The 23,594-nt window shown below is 37.9% G+C and overlaps 1 protein-coding gene and 2 pseudogenes across 1 annotated transcript in view; all 3 read left to right on the top strand.

Annotated features, from left to right (window-relative positions):
* The window catches only part of LOC131786990 (arf-GAP with GTPase, ANK repeat and PH domain-containing protein 1), a 296,718-nt gene that overhangs the window by 210,803 nt on the left and 62,321 nt on the right, over positions 1–23,594 (top strand). The window lies entirely within an intron of this gene.
* On the top strand, positions 6,126–7,129 carry LOC131768697 (histamine H2 receptor-like; annotated as a pseudogene).
* Positions 16,443–17,345, top strand: LOC136283896 (histamine H2 receptor-like; annotated as a pseudogene).

Here is a 23,594-nt window from a genome sequence, read left to right as displayed (position 1 = left end):
AAACAAACATGGCTTTTTCGTCACGATTTTACATGGTTTACGTTATATTAAATCTGCAAAGGAAAAAATATGAACGGTCAAGACAAGTAAATCTAATTATGTCGCGATTCATACTCAAAATTAGTTTGTCATAAGATAAAAACGCACAGTCTAAAATGAACCAACACCCTAAGAGAGATAGAACCAAATTAAAAAAAAGGAGAGGTTCTAATGAGCAAGAAGCTTCCATTTCATTCACAAGCGAGACTTCCGATTCAAGGGGGCGGGAAATAATTCTTTTTGTTAGTTTCACGTGAAAAAAATCGAATGAAGCAATGTTTATTAAGTTTTGTTAGTTTAATTAATTGTCTCGCTTTTAAATAGAAAAGTCAACAAACATCATAGTTTTACTCACGCAGAAAAAAAAATAACACGAGTACAAATTGAGGAAAAGTCAGAGCTAAATGGATATCTAGACTCATTATTTCTTTTCTTCGTATTTGTGCCTATTTAAATGACATCGACCGACCCCACTCGTAGGTCCAAATTATTCTGTCACACGGGCACGACGACTGCTACCGCAATTATGCAAATTAGGTCATGCAAGCCCTCACTTAACTCCTGCAAGGGCCTCTGTAAGGTAACATTTTGTGGATTTTCGTTTACCGTAGGCTAGTTAAAAGGCACGGGTTAGCAAGTCAAACATGGGACAGAAACTTAAGATTCCCATGCGAGAGATCAGCAAAGTTTTTAATCGTATACCGTTGCTAGCTTGTTGTTTCGCCCTTAGCTCCGGTTGGAGCATAGGCCATTAACCACTTCCGTCCTCTATCGGGTTCTGTCCTGGGCAAATCTTCCTAAAGTGGCCCAAGTGTGGCCCCAGTTTCTCATTTGGGACTCTACACCTCTTCTCCAGGAGTTCCTGGGACGACCCCTCTTTCTCTTGCCCTGGGGGTTCCAACGTAGTGCCTGCCGGGTGATGTTGTTAGCCGGTTTCCTTAGGATGTGACCCATCCATCTCCACTTTCTCTTTGAGATCTGAGTTACGATTGGTTCCTCGCCTGCTAATTCCCACAGCATCTCGTTCGTTACCCTATCAGTCCAACTGATTTTTAAAATTCGCCTAAGGCACTTATTGACGAAGGTCTGCAATTTCTGGGACGTTTGCTTAGTTGTTCTCCACGTTTCTGAGCCATAGAGGAGGACTGCTTTGACGTTGGTGTTAAAAATTCTAAATTTGGTTCTCCGTGAGATGACATGGGAGGACCACACTTTCCTCAGCATATTGAAAGCTACTCTGGCTTTGTTTATCCTGGCCTTGATATCTTCATCGGAACCTCCGTCAATGCCGACTACACTGCCTAGGTAGACAAAAGATGTTACTTCCTCCAAGATGGTATCCCTCACTTTAACTGGTCTGTTGTTGGTGCAGTTGACCTTCATAACCTTGGTCTTACTCACATTCGGATGCAGGCCTAACTTGATGGAATTAGCTGTTAGCCGTGCTGTTTTGTCCTGCATTTGTTGGTTGTTACTTGACACCAGGGCGATATCATCAGCAAACTCTAGATCTTCAAGTTGCTCCAATAAGTTCCACTGGATCCCATTTCGCTGTTCTCTAGTTGTTTCCTTCATGATCCAGTCCATAGCAAGTAGAAACAAAAACGGTGCCATCAAACAACCCTGCTTGACCCCAGTGTTGACCGTGAAGCTATCTGACAATCCACTAGCATGAAGGACTCTGCAAGTCATCTTATCATAGGAATTTTTGATGATTCGAATGAATTTCCCCGGTATGCCATAGTGTCTCATAAGGCACCAAAGAACACTTCTATCGAGGCTATCAAAAGCCTTTTCAAAGTCGATGAAATTAACGTAAAGAGAAGTGTTCCATTCAATTGACTGCTCAATGATTATCCTAAGTGTGGCTATTTGGTCGATACAGGAGTGGTCCTTCCTGAAGCCAGCCTGCTGATCTCTCAGTGTAGCATCCACAGCCCCCTGAAGACGAAGCAAGATAATTCTGTTCAGCACCTTCCCTGCCGCTGACATCAAGGATATACCTCTGTAATTCTTGCACTCCCGGCGGTCACCTTTCTTTGGCAGTTTTACAATGTAGCTCTCGTTCCAGTCCTGGGGCATCTCCTCCTCTTCCCATATCTTTCCAAGCAAGCCATAGAGGATATCTGCTGATAGGTCGGGGTCAGCTTTCAGGGACTCTGGAGGTATGTTATCTGGGCCAGCTGCTTTCCCTGACTTAAGCATCTTGATAGAGCGCACAATCTCTATTTTGGATGGCTTCCCGCAGTTCACATTCAGCTCAGCTGAAGCCTCCGGTATTATTGGAAGTTCTGGCGGGGGAGGACGATTGAGGAGATCATTGAAGTATTGTGCCCACCGCTTAAGCTGCTCATCTTCCCTAGTCAAGATATTACCTTCTTTGTCCTTTACTTGGCTGCTAGTCTGTTGAAATTTACCCGCCAACTTCCTGGTGGTATCATAAAGGTCCTTCATATTGCCATGTGCTGCAGCCTCTTCTGCCTTCGTCGCTAGGGTATCATAATATTCCCTTTTATCTTGTTTGATCTTACGCTTTACTTCACTGTTTGCTGCCTCATACCTCTTGTGTGCCTCTGCCTTTTCTCTCCTTGTCCTGCTTCTGTTGTACTCTTCCTTCAGATGTTTCCTTTTGCTGATAGACCCCATGGTTCCTGGTGTAATCCATTCCTTGTGCTCAGCTGTCTTAGTCCCTAATACTTCTACACATGTTCTGTTAATACTCACTTTGATGTCACTCCATTCATCCTCTATATTCAGATCTTGTAGGGGCTGAAATCTGTTAGACAACGACAACCGGAAGCTCTGTACTGTATCACTATCCATGAGGTAGTGCACATTGTACTTTATCCTTGGATTTCGTGGTTGATAGTTACGCTTCAGCTTTAATCTGACTCTGGCAACTAGGAGATGATGGTCTGATGCAGCGTCTGCACCTCTCTTGACGCGTGTATCCAATAAAGATCGCCTGAACTTCTGTGAGATGCATATATGGTCTATTTGATTTTCTGTTACGTGGTCAGGCGATACCCATGTTGCCTTGTGTGCTGTTTTGTGCGGGAAGAAGCTTCCTCCGATGACAAGGTTGCAGTCTGCGCAGAAGTCTGCGAAACGTTCACCATTTTCATTTATTGTCCCCAGACCATGTTTACCCATAATCTGCTCGTATCCTCTGTTATTCTCTCCTATCTTTGCGTTAAAGTCACCCATTATCATTACAAGATCTCTTTCCTTCGCTTTGTCAACTATTTCAGTAAGCACACCATAGAAATCATCCTTGTCCTCCTCAGTTGAATCATTTGTGGGAGCATAGCACTGGATAATATGTGCGGTTATCTTCTTATGTTTGGTCCTGAACCTGGCAGTGATAATTCTAGAATTTATAGGTTCCCATGAGATCATGGCTCTACGAGATTCTGATGTTAACATGAATGCGACACCCTCAGTGTGTGGTGCTCCGTCGTCCTGATGGCCTGAATATATGATAGTTGTGCCATCTGCCAATTTCATCTCTCCTGATGAGGTCCAGCGTGTCTCGCTCATTCCGAGGATTGATAACTTGTACCTCTTCATCTCATGCGCTATGATGGTAGCACGGCCTGGTTGGAACATAGCTCTCACGTTCCACGTGCCTAATAGGGATGCTGACTTAGGAGAAAGAAGAGCAATCGGCTGTGTAGGATCCTGACGGCTTTCCCTACGCTGCGTCATATGCTGTCTGTGTGACGACCCCCTATTCCCCAAGTCGATGGTTAAGTTGAAATTGATCAATGATTCTGTAATCCGTTACATCCACTGCACGGGGGATTGGCCTATGCAGCTTCACCAGAGCCCTGTTAGCCAGCATTACCTGTTTCCACCTCTCACGACGAGGACGTAGGGTTGGACTTTGAGAGGCTACCGTTGCTAGCATTGGTGCATAATCGTACTAGACAGAACGATGGCAGAGTATCTCTGCAGAAACAAACTTCAAATGATAAAAGACAAAGTAATTTAACAAAAATGAGTATCAATTTGTTATTTGTTTCTGAAAAGGTTCTCCTGTACGATTTTGAGTAATTTCTAAGGCAGGAATGCTCCTTAACTCTTTGGTCACGCAATCAACATATTGCGTGATTTTATGTCTTCCGTGTGCTATTTTGAAGAGTTTCCTGCGTCGCGAGAAAGCAATTGCCCAAAGAAAACTTTACGTCATTTTGAAGATCATTCCTTCGGCAATTTACATACGTAATTTGGTGGAATTCTACATAATGGCACATGGCAAGAAAAAGAGGTGTTCTTCACCGACATTTTTTTGTAAAGAAAGAAAGCACATTGCTTTTCCGCATTGCTAAAAGCTTCTACGCAACTAATTCCTACACAACTTACTTTTAACAGATGACGAAGAGTCTATGAAAGAGTAAATTTTGGATAGATTTCCCTTGATGTAATATCTTTGAAATGCGAAGCGAACGAAAGTGTTCAGTTTTCGACCTGTTATGACCCAATTCATCGATTCTGGAGGGTGAAAACGAAAAGTTCGTTTTTCTCGAAAATAAAAACATGCTTAAGGAAAAAAAAATGCACAACCTTTCTTGTCTTACTAAGGTCTACTTGTGTGCAAAAATTGAGTCAATTTGAATTTTTGACCCTTGCCATAAAAATTTCATTTTTGTTTGATTTTTGCAGGGATGTCTTCCTAAATGTGACAGTGTAATTTTATTTTGTAAAGTTTTGTTGACTGGATCATTTTTTCCCTCTAATGTTACAGTTACTAACCGACAGCTTTTAAAAAAGTCAACTTCGTGATCTAGGAAATGGCTCATCTCCGAGGGAAATTTGCATTTTGAAATTAGTTCAAATTAAGGCAATACAGGTGTATGCTTCTATCCAAAATTTCGGTTCAGCCGCTCTCAAATTAACACGCTCTAATTACTTTCCTTACTTCTGCTTCAACGATATAAATTCTCCCGAAAAAACCAAAGGCTCTCAAACCTCCATTTAAGGATTTTAGAAACTATTTATTTTTACTCGTTTGATGTGCTTATGTTGATTCTCTTTATTCAGTTGTTTGTAGGTGGATTTATCACGATACAGGACTTTAATCACACTAACAATCGCGGAGTTTAGGCGGATGCTTTTATCTGTAATGCTTGTTTAGCTGTACTAAAAATGCCGCTTTCCTTTCAGCTATTATCTGTCAATCATTCAGAAAAACTAAATTGGAGTTCTAATAGTGATAAGTTTAGTCTGCATTGCACTCTTCCTCAGCATGCTGCTTTCTTTTCTTTGTGAAAACCGCCCTTTCTGCATTTGACTTAAACTTAATTCGTTAAAGGTTAGAAACACTTTCGTTATCAGTGATGTGAGTTCAAAATATTCTTAGATTCGTTTGCAAATTCTACCTTCGACGAGATGAGGAAAACTGAATCAATATGGACGGAAATATGTTATTGATCATGTTAGTAATCGTAAGGCGACGAAAAAGATCTCTTTCTCCAGTTTGTTGCTTATGATATTGACCTAGGAAGAAATTTATCCGAAGCGAGAAAAGACTATGACTAAACTTCTGGGTGTAGGAAATAAAACATGAGAAATGTTTTTCCTTTTAAAAATGTTAGTTATATTTCACCGTACCTACAGTTAATTTGTCTTTGAAATTTTTTAAGGCAGTAACAACAACAACCACAGTATTTCTAATGGCGGCATCGAGAAGAGGAGTAGGTCTTTCTACTAAATCTTTCTGCTATATTTCCGGAAGATCTCTAGACTTTTTGTTGCCATCTGCTTTTGGAGGCAATAAATTTCCTTCAAGCAATTGAGATCACTAGTGGCAAAGCTTTCCGCTTATTCAGTGAACATCGAAAAAGTTCTATAATTATTATTAAATTCGTCTTTATTGAAAGAAAAAAAAAGGAATAGGCTATGATGTGTATTCATATCCGCATAAAAAAACACGAGGATTAGTTTTAGTTAACAGACGAAACTTAGTCAAAGCACATAAAAAAAAGTGAAAAGCAATATTTGACATATATCTTTATTGAGAATATTGAAATCATATTTCGTTTTATCTCAAATTGCACTGTTTTCTGTTATTTTCATAGCAGCTTACAGAGCTCAGAGAAAATGCAGCCTTTCTACTCAGCTTCGCAGTGTATTCCATGGCTTGTGGTCCTCATCATCGAATTTCTGGCCATAGTCATCCTTAATATCATCACCACTGTTGTCTTTGTGAAGAAGAAGCGTCAGCTACAGCGGCAGAGTACATATTTGATCATCTATCAGGCGATTGTCGATCTCTTGGTGGGCGTAGTCTCTGGGCCGCTACAGATTGAAAACAGAATGTCGAAGGACTGTCCTCAATGGAAGTACAGACGAGAGACTACTTGGTCTCGTCATATATCTTTTGCATTTGTACATTTATTCTCGTTCACTTCCCTCACAAATCTAATCGCTATTTCTTTAGAACGGCTACACGCAACATTTTGTCCATTCAGACATCGCTTTGTGAGCAAATTGGTTTATAGAGCCATAATTATTGTCATTTGGTTAATAGCTATTGTTAGAGAAGTCGCCTAAATTTTCTTATGGGAAATTGGTTATTTCGAGGTAATTAATGCTTACTTGTATCTCCCATTTTATGCAGTTTCTCTATTTGTTATCTGTGTATCTTACATCCTCATTATTATCAAAGTACGATGTAGTCGTCATCCTCCATTCCATTCTAGATCCAGAAGAGAAAGAAAACTGACAGGTACTGCGCTTATCGTCTCACTTGTGTCGTTACTTTGTTTTCTACCAGCGATGATATATTTAGCATATCTTGGCTTTTCCTTCACTTATTTCATGAATGTTCATATTAATATGGCTGTGGTAGTTCTATTCTTAGTTAACTCACTTGTAAATCCTATAATTTATGCTCTTTGGATGCCAGGATTCAGAGAAGGTTTATTACAGCTATTTTACAGGGTCCCAGACCTTTCTCGTAACGCCACAGCAAATCTGCCACTTTGTAACCTTAGGAGAGCGTAGATAAATGGTAGGAAAAGTATTGATGAAGTTTGTTTCTAAATAACTTTAACTTCTTGGCCGAGCAACATGTATTTCCATCTTATTTTCTGGTTTTCATTAAAATCTTGAGTAAGTAAGAAAAACTACGCAGGTGATTTACGAACGGATAATTGATACAGTATAATTTTGCCTTTGAATAAAAACAGTATACTCAACTTACTCGACGTTGTAATCATTTGTATGATAGCTTGACTTGAACCAAAATAAATGGGACTTTTAACAAACCTGAGATGAATAATTTAGAGGGACTCTCCCACTCCCTTCCCAACCCCCTCCCTGACTCTCATATGTTAACGAGGCTGTGTGAACACTAAAAATGGCTTTTGCTGCTTAATTGAAAAGCACTTTACGCAAAGCAAACGACGAAATAATTCGAGCCTGTTTAAACTTTGCTGAATGAACTTGTTTTGTTTGTTGTTTTGAATATTAATTGTTAGCAAGATTCGTTGTGTAAGCGAGGAGGATGTAAATGCATTTCCCGAACAAGAGGAGAACGAAAAAATTAAGATTTTCAAGGATTTTCTCGAAAGTTGCGACTAAACACAGGAAAATTTTTCATCTGTCCGTGCTGAACAGCCTTCAAAGGTTTGTAGTGAGGAGAAGCTGAAAATAAAAGTATCTGATGATTTTAGTTTGTGTCAGTAATCGAATTTTAATTAAGCCTATAAAACCAGTTCATATATATTTTGGCGTAACTGGCGGTGTTATTTGTAAAACTTTTAAAATTTGGGCACCGGGAATTTTGTTTCTATTAATACTCAGAATTAAGAATTAATCAAAGTCAGGTTTACAATCTCAACCTCTTATATTTATTGTCCATATAATTAAAAAGAAAATTACTTGGTAGCTCAAAGGTATGAATTTGATGTTCTTGTGGCATGATTAATAGCTCACTCGTTTACTGCGCTCACTCTTTAGATATTGTTCTTGCCACTCGAACATAGAATTCATACCTTGTCGCCACCGTATAATATCTTCCATTTATTGGCCGGCGAAAGCAAAAGAGTCCAAAACGCCGACCTTTATTTTGTTTATCATTTTTTTTATGAGAATGGTAGAACGTCGTGAAATGGAAACAGGACGGCTCAACATAAAAGAAACATTGCCAGATTGAAAACTTATTCAGCTCTGTTATTATAGGTATGTCATTCCATCGAAGGATCTGAAGACTGGTTCACATGTGCGATGCAAATGAAAACGTAAACGCAAATGGTAATGCGAACGAGTTCACACGTCCAACGCAAACCCAGGGAAAGATAGATACGCAAGCGCAGTAGAGGTATTTTTCCAAGACGACCGACAATGATTGAGTTTTTGCCGATTCACACGTGTGGGAAGCGAACACAAATGCAAGTTTAAGAAAATTAAAATGTTCTTGTCACTTGCGTTGACGGTTGCGTTTGCATTTGGATTTGCATTTGCGTTGGGGTGTTTCACACGTGTAATCCCTTGCATTTGCATTTGCGTGTACGTTTGCTGAGGTTCTCTTTGTGTGATTGATTGACCGAGGGAGGTGTGTGTACTAATCCTATTACACTCTTAGGGAATTAATTCTAGTTTTCAGAGCCGGCCCAATACCTTAGAAGTACTTTGAATCGTGTAATAGCCCAAGTCGATGTACCACTTTGGAAATTAATAACATTTCGGATAAATGGTTGGAAAGTACGAGGGATGTTTGAATTTGATGTGTTCAAGCAGCGAGTATTTGTTTTGCCAAAAAAAGGATTTTGTGCCATCAGTTTTTGCGTTCTTTCAAAGTGTAATTAGGGACCGAGAACTGAAATGAGGAAAAGAGCCGAGCTTCTTTTTGCAATAGCCGTGACACAAAGGTTCTGGTTACATAAATCAATACCCTGTTATTTCATTCAGGCCGGGGAAACTGAATTCTGTTGTTATCGTCACTGACAATCCTGGTAACTGGTTGTGATAAAAATTGCAATTCTGATCTAAGCTGACTAGCCCAATCCGAATCAACTAACACCTTGCCGCAAGAGCCACCATAATTAATGACTTCTGGAGTTGACACACAGCCCCCTGTTATCCCGCCTTTCGGGGAGAAAAAAAGTTCTTATTTATCAGTTAAAAAATTGCGTCTACCAAAAAAACTTGTGGCCCTTTCGGGTTACCGGATATTCTCTCTAAACTGCACCCAAACTAAGAACATTTTGCAATGGTTTTGAAAAATTCAGGTCCTGAAAATTCCAGAGGGTATACTGGTAAACGGTAATTTTTCCAAAGCTGTGTTTTTTGATTCGGGTTGAAATATTCACTTTATCAGCGATCCACCCATTTATGGAGACTTAATAGAAACGAAAAAGAAAAAGCAAAAAAACAAAACAAAACAAAAAATAGACAGATAAGAGAAAAAAAGGAACTCATGTATCCTAACACTTGCACTCTGCTCTTTAACCCTTTAACTCCCAAGATCTGATTGTTAATTCTCCCCTCTACCTGCTGCCCATTTCCTTGTAAATTTAGTTATGAGAATTTTGTTTAAGATCAAATGAACAACTTCTACCTGATAAACTTGAATATTTTCATTACCTTTTTGCTAGATAATGTAAGGATATTATTTCATGTTGATCACTTCTGCGAATTAAATAGTTAAGTAATAAACTTTATCCCGGCTTCAACCGCCTTAAATTTTGAACTCTATTTCAATTGAAAAAGGTATAGTGACTTCGCGAAATTACTCTGAGTGTTATTGACCTCTAAGTCAATATATTCCCCTCACCCAACTCCGAGAAGATCGATCAGTTTTTATCAAAAGAGATTTGTAATCATAATGTCTCGATTAATGTATTGTGAGGTTCTGGGAAGGTCATCATTGAGCATTACTTAAGTTTGAAATAGCTCATCTGCCAGAGCATTCTGCAGTTTGACTATGATAAGGTGAAGGACATAGGTGTGGTAGTTCTTTTCTCAGCTAACTCACTTGTAAATTCTATAATTTACTCTCTTCGGACACCAGGATTCAGAGAAGGTTTATTACAACTAGTTTGCAGGGTCCCAGACCTTTCTCATATCGCCCCAGCAAACCTGCCTCTTCGTAACCTTAGGAGAGCGTAGATTGATGGTAGGAAAACAATTGATGAAGTTTGTTTTTTAAATAACTTTAACTTATTAGCCGAGCAACATGCATTTCCACTTTATTTTTTGGTTTCCAATAAAATCTTATCATGCACAGTGTTTACAATCGCTTTAAAGATTTCTGTTCATAAAACCTCTACGCAGTTATCTTGCGAATACTTCATCGGAAATATAATCCAAAGCTTATTTTCTAAATAAGTTTATTTTTAATAAAAGAAAATTATTAGTTCAGCGTCAACATAAGAAATGAAAAACGTCAAAACGTCTTTCGCCATCCTAGGGTTAGATATCACATGTCAGACATTTTGAAAGCTAATTTCGACTCTTGATAGTGGTGTGTTTATTTTCTATCTCTATTCCTTAGCTTGTTGTTTTCTTATTCATTGTGTTTTCTCGGCCAGTTACAGCTTACCTGTCGTTCCTGTTCAGCTGCACTCAAAACGTCTTCCGTCATCCTAGGGTTAGATATCATATGTCAGACATTTTGAAAGCTAATTTCGACTCTTGATAGTGGTGTGTTTATTTTCTATCTCTATTCCTTAGCTTGTTGTTTTCTTATTCATTCTGAAAAGCGCCTTTGGTCAAATTTGGCTCTAACTTACTTTTTAGAGGATACGAAGTACTTCGTTATCAGTGAGGTATGTTAATAAAATTTAATTCGTTCACAAACTTTAGTTTTCGGAAGAGGAGGTAAAGCGAGTTAAAATGGGTGGAGAGGAGTTATGGAAAATCTTCTGTAAGACTGTGGAAAATTTGAGAATTTTGGTTTTGTTTCCTTCTTTTAATGCCTATGAAACGGTTGAGGATTTTCAGACCTTGCGAAAAGCTTGTTTCTTCGTTACAAGTTCTTGACGAGACGATGAAAAGATCTTCCTGTTTCATTACCGAGTACAACATTTATCATGTTGAAGAGAGGACTTGATCTCCTCTTGCCATCTTTATTATCGTATAATAGCATGTGGAAAAATTTTTAAAATGTTAGATTGTTTCTTTTGATGCCTTTAACTCCTTTATGGTGGCTAAAACACTAAAAAATCCGTATCGCTGACAGACAATGAGGTTCAAACTTTCCTAGAAGGGGAAGAAAACCAATATACTAAAAGAAAAACCGAAAGTTGCGTATTCAGTGGCTTTGGTGTCAGCATTTCTCTCGGCTGAGAATGAAAATCGACAACTGGAAGATTTGCCTCTGGCCGATTTTGGCCGTTTATCTGAAAGACTTCTTCTGTCGGAAAGGAGAAAGTCAATGAATGAGAATTTTGTAAATTGAAAATTACGACCATTGTTGTTTTTGTAATCATGATTCAATGCATTTTTCCATCTTAAGAGTCAGCGCCAACGCACTCTACGATTGTTATTCGAGGATTGTTGATTCACTTATTTTTATTCATTAATGAAGTCGGCTTTTCTTCCAAGTAAAGGGCTATTGTGTTTATATGATTAACAAAATAAAACATGGTTGCTTGTAAATATGGAATTTCTCTTCTCGTGCTCAACTCGAAGAGAAATTCCATATCTACGCGCACCCATGTATTATTCTCTATTTATCGTGCTCCCAACCCCCCACCCCATGTATTATTCTCTATTTATCATGCTCCCCCACCCCCCACACAATTCGAGAGAAAATAAGGCAATATAATCATCATTCCTCACTTGAATTGCCTCATTATATATATATATATTTCCATACGTTTAAAATACAGCCTTCAAAAGGTTTGGACTCGTTTATGTAAATTATGCAAATGAACATAAAAACTCTGGGACAAAATCGTCTCAAACAAAACAAAGACTGTGGGAGCCAAAAATATCCTCAAGCACTAGGTTTTGAATATCGCGTACTGTCTTTGGATTTTATATGATCTGGGATTTGCAATATAGTTAGGCGATACGCTCCAGTCTCCGAATCGAGTTCTGGCTGAACGTAGACGAGTAGACTCATGTAAGAGTTGCAATTGACTAACGATAGAAACGGTAGAAACATCTAAACGATAAAAATGAAAAGCAATGCATTTTGTCGCTTTTAAAAAACTAAACAGCGGTACAAGTGCAACGATTAGTGAGCTTCCATACAGTTTTCTTTCTCTCTGAGTGGAAAAAAAAATAATCGAGGATGATGACTGAGATAGCCTAACCAGCAACTGTGCAGATAACCAAGAGAGAGATTAGATAGAATGGGGAACACATGATAGGGTCTCAAAAATAAACGCATAACCGCAGCTGCTTGCCATCAGAGGTATTAGAACCACCACTTTGAATGTAGCCGATAACCAAATTATAAATATTGGTGGGTTTTATTGCTTCAGGGAAAGGCAGAACGTCGAGTTTTCAACTGGCAAGTATCAAAAAATCAGAATCATCATGAGGAGAGAAGACTACCTTCATTAACCGGAGTTAGAGTTAAATTAAATACAAATGCAGCGGTAGATCAAAAGAAATAAAGTCATTGTGTTATTTTATATTCCAAAGTTTTGTCGGCTGGATCATTTTTCCCGTTTAATATTATATATACTTAGGTACTAATCAACAGCTTTTAAAAAATTAAACTCTATGATCAAGGAAATAGCTCATCTCTGATAGTATTCTGCAGTTTGACTACGATAAAGTAACGGATTTAATCCAAATTAACGCAAATCAGGTGTATACTTCGATCCAAAATTCGGTTCAGCCGCACTCAAATTAACATACTCTAATTACTTCCTTTATGACCCCACCTGTGAGACAGTGAACGTGAGGCTGTCAATAAATGTCTTATTCATGAGAATATTTTTAACTTAAGATATGAGATGACAACTGTATTAGTTTCAAAAAATTACACCGTCGAATTTATGACGACACTCTTGAAGTTCTGTTCAGTAGTTCTGCTTTACTTATGACCTAACTTGCAAGAAAATAAAATCTTTAATATAGAAATTACTACATTAACATCATAAAGTTATTGATGTTGACTGTTGACTAATTATTTTAGCTTTATACCCTATCCCTAGAAACTGGTTCTCATTCGCACTCTTGTTGATAGAGCCTACACAATCAACAACGCATGGTTGGGTTTCCACGAAAACATCAAGAAACTCACTGAAATCCTTAAAAAGAATCTTTTTCCAGCCCATCTGGTTGAAAGGGTTGTCAATCGGTATCTCACGCTCACCCGTGATGAGTACGATCCCCCGGTCTCCGTTTCAGACACTACTAATAACTTTTATTTTAAATTACCTTACATTGGCCCTTTTTCTGTTATCACGCAAAAAAGGGTTCGCCAATTTGCTAAGTGTTATTGTAACAACATCGATATAAAGTTGGTTTTTTCATCTTTTAAAATAGGTGATATGTTTGGTGTGAAAGACCCTATCCCTCGTGGGCTCCGTACGTGTGTGGTTTACAAGTTTTTATGTGCGAGCTGTAATGCCTGCTATGTGGGCGAAACCCCTCGACATTTATCCACACGCGTACGTGAGCACTTGATCAGTAATGGGACCTCTCATATTTTCAGATATTTACATAATTTTCCACAATGTCGCACTCTTTGTTCTGATGAGTGTTGTAACACCTTAGATCACGCTGCCACAACTTTTCAACTTAAAATCAAAGAAAAAAACTATTACCAAATGAAAAATCGACTAAAGAAGTTGTTTAAGTAAAAAAGAAAATCTTGTGAACCAAAATTAAAAACATTAAAAAAGATGCCTCGTATTTCAATTTTGAAATGTTTTCCAAGCCAGTTAAATTGCCTTCTTCTGTGATATAACTTCTCCTGTAAACACCAAAAGCTTTCATCCCTCCATTCAAGGTTTCTAGAAACTATTCATCTTCATTTATTTGATATTCAGGTATTGATTCTCCAGACGAAGCTGTTGTGCCGGCGGTTTGGGTTCACATAGATACGGAACTTTCTTTGAATTAACGACATACAGGTTTAAAATAGTTTACCTGTTGTTCCTGTTCAGCTGCACTCAAAACGTCTTACGAAATCTAGATATCATATGTCAGACATTTGGAAAGTTAAATTCGAGTCGTGATAGTGGTGTGTTTATTCTCTATCACTATTCCGTGGCGTGCTGTTTCTCATTCATTCGGAGAACTGCTTTTGGTCAAATTTGACTCTAACTCAGTTTTTAAAGTATACTAAGTACTTCGTTATCAGTGAGGTAGGTTTCGTAAGATTTCATTCTTTTACAAAGTCTGGTTTTGGTGAGATGAAGTAAGCCGAGTTAAAGTGGGTGGAGAGAGTTTATGGAAAATCCTTTGGAAGCCTGTGGAAAATTCTAGAATTGTACTCTTATTTCCTCCTTCTAATGCTTATGAAACGGTTGATGAATTGGAGACCTCTTGTGAAAAGCCTGTTCCTTCTCAGCCTTCATTACACGTTCGTGACGAGACGATGAAAAGATCTTTCTTTGTTTCATTACTGAGTACAACATTTTCCAACTTGATTCCCTCTTGCCATCTTTGTCATCATATTTACACACATCGACAATCTTTTACAAGTATGTAGAAATTTTATAATTTTAGCTTCTTTTGATGCTTATAAAACGATTAAGGCAATTGAGATCTCTTGTAGAAAGGCTTTTGCTTATTCAGAGCATATCAAAAGAAAGTTGTATTGTTGAAAAAAGAAGAAATTTGTTTCAAAAAGAGAGGGACACTGAATTATCAAACTTCTGGATATGTACATTGCACCAAAAAAACGGAACATGAACATGAGTCAAAATACAAAAGAAAGGTAGCAAATATAATTCTGTTGTTATGGTGACCGACAATCTTGATTGGCGATTAAGCGCGATAAAATTGTCAACCCTATTTTTACATCTGACTTTCGCGGTGCGAATCAAGTTACACCTAGCCGCGAGAGCCGCCATAGTTTATGACTTCTCGAGTTTACCCAAACTCCTTTAAAAAGAAAAAACAAATTAAAAATGGACCTCCTATTTCTAACAAATCGTTCAAAGCCAGTTCACTTGCCTGCTTCAATGATATAATCTCTCCCGCCAAAACCAAAAGCTTTCAAAGCTCCATTCAAGAATTTTACGAACTCTTTCTTTCCACTCGTTTAATGCGCTAATGTTAATTCTCTATTCAGCTGTTTTGTGGGTGGATTTACCACCATACAGGACGTTAATCACAGTAACAATCGTGGAGTTTAGGCGGATGTCTCTATCTGTATTTCTTGTTTAGCTGCACTAAAAATGCCGTTTTCCTTTCAGCTATTATCTGTCAATCATTCGGAAAAACTAAATTGGAGTTCTAATAGTGATAAGTTTAGTCTGCATTGCACTCTTCCTCAGCATGCTACTTTCTTTTTTATTTGAAAACTGCCCTTTCCGCATTCGATTCAAACTCAATTCGTTAAAAGGATAAAAACACTTTCGTTATCATTGAGGTAAGTTCAAAATATTCTTAAGATTCATTTGCAAATTCTGCCTTGGATGAGATGAGGAAAACTGAATCAATATGGATGGAAATGTGTTATTGATAATCTTAATAATCGTAACGCGTCGAAAAAGATGTCTTTCTCCAGCTTGTAAAGTAAATGGTTTGAACCCAAGAGTATCAGTAGTTCGTATAGTGTGATCGTCCGGGTGAGTGTAGTTCTGAAAAGAACTAGTTCTTTTCAGAACTACACTCACTTACTGTTGTTGGTGACTGTCAGAACTACACTCACCCGGACGATCACACTATACGAACTACTTTCTCCAGCTTGTTGCTTATGATATTGACAAAGGAAGAAATTTATCCGAAGCGAGAAAAGACTATGACTAAACTTCTGGGTTTAGAAAATAAAACATAAGAGATGCTTTTGCTTTTAAGAATGTTCGTTATGTTTCACCGTACCTACGGTTAATTTGTCTTTGTAAATTTCAAGGCAGTAGCAATAGTCTTTCTACTATATTTCCAAAAGATCTCTGAATTTTTTGTTGCCATCTGTCTTTGGAGGCTATAAATTTCCTTCAAGCAATCGAGATCACTAGTGGCAAAGCTTTCCGCTTATTCAATGAACATCGAAAAAGTTTTACATTATATTCGTCTTTTCGGAAACAAAAAAAAAATGAGTAGGCTGAATGATTAAATTTCAGATATGAATCTCGCATAAAGAAACACAAGGATCAGTTCAGTTAACAGACGAAGCTTAGTTGGTCAAAACACGTTAAAGAAAACATAAAAAAGCAATAATTGACACATTTCTTTATTGAGAATATTGAATTCATATTTCATTTTATCTCTAATTGAACTTTTTCTGTTATTTTTATAGCAGCTAACAGAGCTCAGATAAAATGCAGCCTATCGTCTCAGCTTCAGAGTGCATTTCATGGTTTGTGGTCCTCATCATTGAATGTCTCGCCATTGTCATCCTTAATATCATCACCATTGTGGTTTTTGTGAAGAAGAAGCGGCAGCTACAGCGGCGGAGTACATATTTGATCATCCATCTGGCGATAGTCGATCTCTTAGTGGGCGCAGTCTCTGGGCCGCTGCAGATTGAAATAAGAATGTCGCAGTTCTGTCCTTTATGGAATTACAGACGAAAGACTGTTTGGTCCAATCGTTTATCTTTTGCATTTTTACATTTATTCTCGTTCACTTCCCTAACAAATCTTATGGCTATTTCCTTAGAACGGTTACATGCAACATTTTTTCCATTCAGGCATCGCTTTGTGAAGAAATGGGTTCATAGAGCCATAATTATTGTCATTTGGTTAATAGCTATTGTTAGAGAGGTCGCTCAAATTTCCTTAGAGGGAATTGCTAGTAAGGTTGTAATTGATACTTACTTGTATATCCTATTTTATGCAGTTTCTCTATTTGTTATCTGTGTATCTTACATCCTCATTACTATTAAGGTACGATGTAGTCGTCATCCTCAATTTTATTCTAGGTCCAAAAGAGAAAGAAAACTGACGGGTACTGCGCTTATCGTCTCACTTGTATCGTTACTTTGTTTTCTACCAGCGATAACATATTTAGTATGTCATCGCTTTTCCTTCACTTATTCCACAAATATTCATATTGAAATGGCTGTGTTAGTTCTATTCTTAGCTAACTCACTTGTAAATCCTATAATTTACGCTCTTCGGATGCCAGGATTCAGAGAAGGTTTATTACAGCTAGTTTAACGGAACCCAGACATTTCGAACGCCCCAGCAAACCTGCCATTTCGTAACCTTAGGAGAGCATAGATAAATAGTGGGAAATTTGTCGATGAAGTCTGTTTCTAAATAACTTTAACTTCTTAGTCGAGCAACATGCGTTTTCATCCTATTTTTTGGTTCTCTTTAAAATCTTAACATGAGTAAGAAAAACTACGCAGGTGACATACGAACAAATAATTGATACAATATAGTTTTGCCTTTTAATAAAAGCAGTATACTCAACTTATTCGACGTTGTAATCATTTGCATGACAGCTTGACCTGAACCAAAATAAATGCGACTTTTAACAAGCCTGAGATGAATATCTTAGAGGGACTTTACCACCCCACTCCCATCCCCTCCCCAACCCCCATATGTTAACGAGGCTGCGTGAAGACTAAAAAAGTCTTCTACTGTCTAATTGAAAAGCACTTTGCTCAAGGCAAAGCAAAGCAAAATTGTGCGCGAGTGAAAAAGTCAAAATCGTATTTACAGCCCCTTGATAACCACAACTATCATATGGACAGGAGTGTTTTAACGGGAACTGAGGGACTGTCATATGTTAACGAGGCTGCGTAAATACTAAAAGTGTTCTATTGCCTAATTGAAAAGCACTTTAGGCAAAGCAAAGCGATGCAAAAATGTGCACACTCGTAATATCAATACGACCACCGCATCCCTGAACCGAGTGGCGTATTTTTCTTATGTAACACGTGATGTGATGATATTGAGCCAAAAAACTTAGCCACTACAACCACATATAAATTGGGAGTCCTATGTATCAAAAAGGCTGATTAGTTCAAAAAAGGAATTTTCAACAAAGCCATCAATATACGAGTCTTATAGTTCAGTGTATTAGATCAGCTACTTCAGTGCAAAGAATATTAATGTTGATAAAAGAGCAAATTATCTTGCCGAAATTAAAATCTTACTGTACATTTCATAAGGAAGGCATCAAGAAACATTCCATCCAGGCTTCGTTTTACAACTGGGTTTATCATATCTAGGTTTTGGATTGATTGGCAAACAGTAGTAAGACTCTTGCAGTTTTAAAGAGTTGAAGTACGTGATCCATAAAGTGTTTAGATGAGTCTATCGTTATGACGTTCCAAACATGTGTGAAGTTTTGAGAAATATACTTTACAAAAGCAATGGATAACCTTTTCCCGAGTTCCCACAAGTTCACCGAAACTGGCCAGGGTGAATAATCGTGCACTGAGCAAGTACTCCAAAGTTCTGCTTTTCGGGTTTAAATAACTCCTTTTATCATGCTCCCCCACCTCATTCGAGAGAAAGTATGGCAATATAATAATAACTCCTCACTTGAATTGCCTCATTATGCATATATTTCCATACGGATATGTATATATTTCCATACGTTTAAAATAAAGTCTTCAAAAGTTTGGATTCGTCTACGTAAATTATGTGAATGAACGCAAAAACTCTAGGACAAAGTCATCTCTAACAAAGAAAATGCTATGGGAGCCATTAGATGACATCCAGAAACTCAAAGCAAAAGATCTCAAGGAGATTTTAAAATCTAATTCAGAATCGACGGACGGAATTAGAGCCGACTTAGTGTCGAAAGTTTATGCTTTGCTGATGTGACACGTCCTTCCATCGAGTAGTGGAGAAAACCGAGAACTTCCTACAGATGTCCAGGACCTAGAAGAAAACCAGAACGACTTCAAAAACAAAGCAACCATGGTAAGGATTTCAGCAGTTGGATGGTCGAGCGATCTCCGTAATTTACCCGAGATGAATTTCATTCAGCTTTACGATTACCCCGTTGTTTCTACACGAAAATATCGCCACACCGTGTTGAGAGGAACGCATAACGAAAAGCTGAAATCCTCTCAGTTCTTCTTCGAAGGAAATGTAAAAAAACTGGAGGGTAATTTTTTTAAAACAAAAGTTATGTAATGGAAAATGTTCTTCACTCGATGAAGAAAACGCCTTACAGAGCTGTTCTGGAGTTTTCACCCACCTGTGATGTGTTAAGCGCAGCGTGTACGTACCCCACTGGCCTCGATCTTTGAGGAAAAGGAAAATGAAACCACACCGGGGAGTACTGTTTGCTATGGGGGATTTTACAAGAAGAAGGTTCCAAAATAACTCAAAACCATTAACCAGCACGTCGCGGCTCTTAGTGTGAGTGGTACCCTGCAACTGAAGAGTGGCAACGAAGCCAGTCGACAAAATATCGATAAAAAATAAAGTTCGGATATAACGCGCGCAGTCATTGGTTGAAAGAGCGTGCTCTATGAGAGTATAGAGCATAGAGCTGAGCTAAAGCTGTTACGCCATCTGCCAAATTGTACTATGTTCGACCTTTTCCGGGACTTCTTTTTAGCTTTTTTCCAATAATTGAAAGTGAATTTTCGGAACAAGCGAGCCGGCAAGTAGTAACAGAAGAACCAAACGAAGGTTTGTAAATATACCAGGCGCCGTAATTTACGTTATTAAAACGTGAGCAGATACGAAAATCCTCAAAGGAAAAACAAAATAGACATTCCGAGTTTTAAAGATTAATTCACGCTCAGTTAGATTGCAAGCTTACGTACGGAAATAAAAATTAAACACAGCTAACACTCATATTGTATAAAAAGTTCAGTGTTCAAAAACAAAACAGAACAAAACAGAACAAAACAGAAATGATGAAAAATATAACCAAACTGGCATAACTGTTAAAATTCATTCTAATCATGACGGTGTCTGAGCAAATATCATCATGCTGAAGTCCATCGCGGCTCGCTCATCATGGCGATCTCCGGTCATCATAATAAAGCAAGCCTCAGAAACTACATTGGCTGCCCTTCGAGTGAAAAAATAAGAGCTTGCTCTGATACCCTTTCCGATGCGTTGAGTGGAAAATCACATCTGTCACTGCAGCCGAGTTTTGCCACGCTGTCACTCCCGAGCGATATTCATGTTCCGGTGAATTCGGCTGTCGTTCATTCAAAAAACACTCGCCTTGAACAGTTTGTTTTCTACCTTGAACATTTCACTTCAAGATTCTGTATTAGAGACTTAAAAACTTCAGGCAAAAGTGTTAAATTCGACCTGTCGAACTATTTTAGTTTGTAAACTATCGCAGAAAGTGAACTTTGATGGTTTGACACTTTTGAAAGCTTTAGTCTTGTACAGCCAATCAATATTTGATGGTTTGACACTTTTGAAAGCTTTAGTCTTGTACAGCCAATCATATTTGAACCATGCTAACAGGGATTCTGATTGGCTTATTGTAGCGTGCTTCATGAGAGTATAGAGCATGCTAACGACACTGTTGTTCGCTTTGGAGATAAAGTTTATTTTGAAAATTGAAAGTAATGCTCGGGGAATTTAATGGATTATTTATTACAAAACAAATAGAGAAGCCTTGACTATGCTCTGTTCTGTTATAAAGCACTCAGGAAGCGGCTAGAGCACCCAAGAAGTGCTACACTTCTCCCTACACTTCTTTCGTGCTCTAGCCGCTTCCTGCGTGCTTTATAACAGAACAGAGCACAGTCAAGGCTTCTCTATTTGTTAAATAATATACATGAAAAGATACGAGATAGCTTATCATAATTATGCAGAAGCAAAGCGCGCGCAACAAGTGCAAAAATAAGTTATTCAAAATTCTGCATTCGGTCAAAACAACCGCGTATGATCAAAATAATAATATATATATATGTTATTTGCCGGCTGGGAGGTTCGTATGGTGAAAAACTGTGACCGAGGTCTCGAAAATACTGCCCATACGGACCGACCCTTAGCCGGTAAATAACATATTTATTTTTTTTGAAACTTGAAGAAATTATTTCCGAAAGAACCCGAATGGTTTAGGGCTGTAAATACGGCAATATCTTCCATAGACTGAACGGTTTTTGAGCGAGTAAATGGTAGTTAAAATAGAGGTGATGCAAATTCAAGAGAGATGCCCCAGCGAAACATTTTCATTTCCGTAACGATAATTTAAAAGGCTTCCAAACAAACTTTGAAACATTATTTTTACAAGTATCTGTCACAATCTGACACCTGTCAATTAGAGAGCTCGTAAGTAAAAAAAGCGTAAGAGTATTTGAAAAACAACGGAACTAATTTGGCAAGGACTGTCACGACAATGTTTTCTTCATGAAGAGTCAATGATCTAACGGAAAGTATTATTCACTCTCATCGACGATTCATTCATGTACGAAGATTTACCTCTGTACAATAAGTAAACGGCGAGGAAAGTGATTGTGAGTAAATTCAATTTTTTTTACTTGGAAGTTGTGAGAGTTTGCTCGTTTGTTTGCTGCAATGACGTGTGTAAATCTGGTCTTTCCTTCACAAAAACTAAATTCGAATGGCACACTCCAACGAGACACAAGGGGATTTAATGCGGCCATTTCTCAAAAAATTCCTACAGTTTACGGTACAAATGTTCAAATTGAACGGACTTGGAAAGACTCGCCGAAAGCGTATATTTGTTGTAGAGCTTAAATTAAAACTTCGCTCGCTCTTTCACTGCGAACAAATTGCTAGAGAAAATTCAGGTATTAAATGAATGAAAGTTCCATCGTTCAGTTTAACTGTAACCAGATACCTGACGTTTTAACTTTCTAGGTACTTTTTGTGAACGATTAAAGTTAATTGCAGACGGGTTTTAGGCCGCTTGTCAACCAACGTAATGTCACTATTGTTTTTACAAAATCATTCTGAAACCAATATTTTTCTGTCAACCAAAGTGATTTGATAGAGAGAAAAGAGAGGATTCATAAGTTATTCATCGGCTTGAGGTAATGACCGACGTGTTTGCTTAAAAATACTGCTCAGCCGGAAAAACGAGATATATTTATGAAAAATGGCAACGAATGTTGGGATGTACTTGGCGACTCACGAAAGCGTTACCGTGGCCCGTGGGCAGAGATAAGAAAATACTGACCGGGTAAAGAACCAATCAGATTGCAAGATTCGTTACCGTGCCCTCTCAAAAAAAATATATAATGATATTTTCACATCTTTAAGGCGCAAAAAAGTTCAAAGTCCGGCTGAACAGTTCAAGGAATCGTTCAGTCTGTGTCCGAATCATTTTCGAGGAAAGGGAATCGTCGTTTGCGAGGTTTAGCCATGTTTGTTTTTAATTTCGGCTTAGAATCGCTCGAGCAAAGTGTTAAGCTGGGCCGGCTCGTAATTTTGATTTTCTTGGCAATTCCCTTCTCTATACACCACATTTTCCAAACCGACAACTGAAAAGCACTGCTTTTTACAGTGTTTTTGTTGTTAGAGCTGTTTTTCAGCTACTGTATTGTTGTCGCGGTGCTGAAAGAAAACCTTCTTAAAACGCCGGCCATTGTTTCGCTTGCAAATTTTCAGCGTATCCAAATGTTGGGACATCCAAGGCTCACATTTGATTGACTATCTGTGAGTTTCTTTGGTTATTGACCAGTCAGAATGTCTAGTTTGTTGCTTTCTATGCACTGAATTAACCATCTTCTTCATTGAATTACTTGAAAACTGCATTTATCTTATCCAATCAGAACTGACTAATTTTTTTCATGTATATTATTAAGTAATATAACTTCTCAGGTAAACGCCAAAAGCTTCCAAAACTTCATTCAAAGTTTCTAGAAACTATTCATCTCCATTTATTTGATTTTCAGGCATACGATTCTCCAGACGAAGCTGTTTCCGACATTTAGATATCATATATGAGATATTTTGAAAGCTAATTTCGAGTCTTGATAGTTGTGTGTTTATTCTCTATCACAATTCCCTGGCGTGCTGTTTTCTTGTTCATTCAGAAAACCGCCTTTGGTCAAATTTGACTCCATCTTATTTTTCAGAGGATACGAAGTACTTCGTTATCGGTGAGGTATTTTCTTAAGATTTCATTCGTTTACAAACTCTAGTTTTGGGGAGATGAGGTAAAGCGAGTTAAAATGTGTGGAGAGAAGTTATTGAAAATCATTTGTAAGCCTGTGGGAAATTTTAGAATTTTAGTTTTATTTCCTTCTTTTAATGCTTATGAAACGGTTGATGTATTTGAGACCTCATGTGAAAAGCCTGTTGCTTCTCAGCCTTCGCTACAAGTGGAAAATAAAACATGGGAAAGATTTTTGCTTTTGAAAATTTTACTTATATTTCACCGTACCAACAGTTAGTTCGTCTTTGAAATTTTCAAGTCGGTAACAACAACAAGCGTATATCTAAAAGCAGCTCCAGGAAGAGGAGCACGTCTTTCTACTCAGTCTTTGTACTGTATTTCTGGAAGATTACTAAATTTTTGTTAAAGCTATCTTTTCTTGGAGGCTGTAAATATTTTTCAACCAA

This window comes from Pocillopora verrucosa, chromosome 10, assembly GCF_036669915.1.
Source record: "Pocillopora verrucosa isolate sample1 chromosome 10, ASM3666991v2, whole genome shotgun sequence".
Classification (NCBI taxonomy): Eukaryota; Metazoa; Cnidaria; class Anthozoa; order Scleractinia; family Pocilloporidae; genus Pocillopora; species Pocillopora verrucosa.
This window is presented reverse-complemented; position numbering and strand designations above follow the sequence as displayed.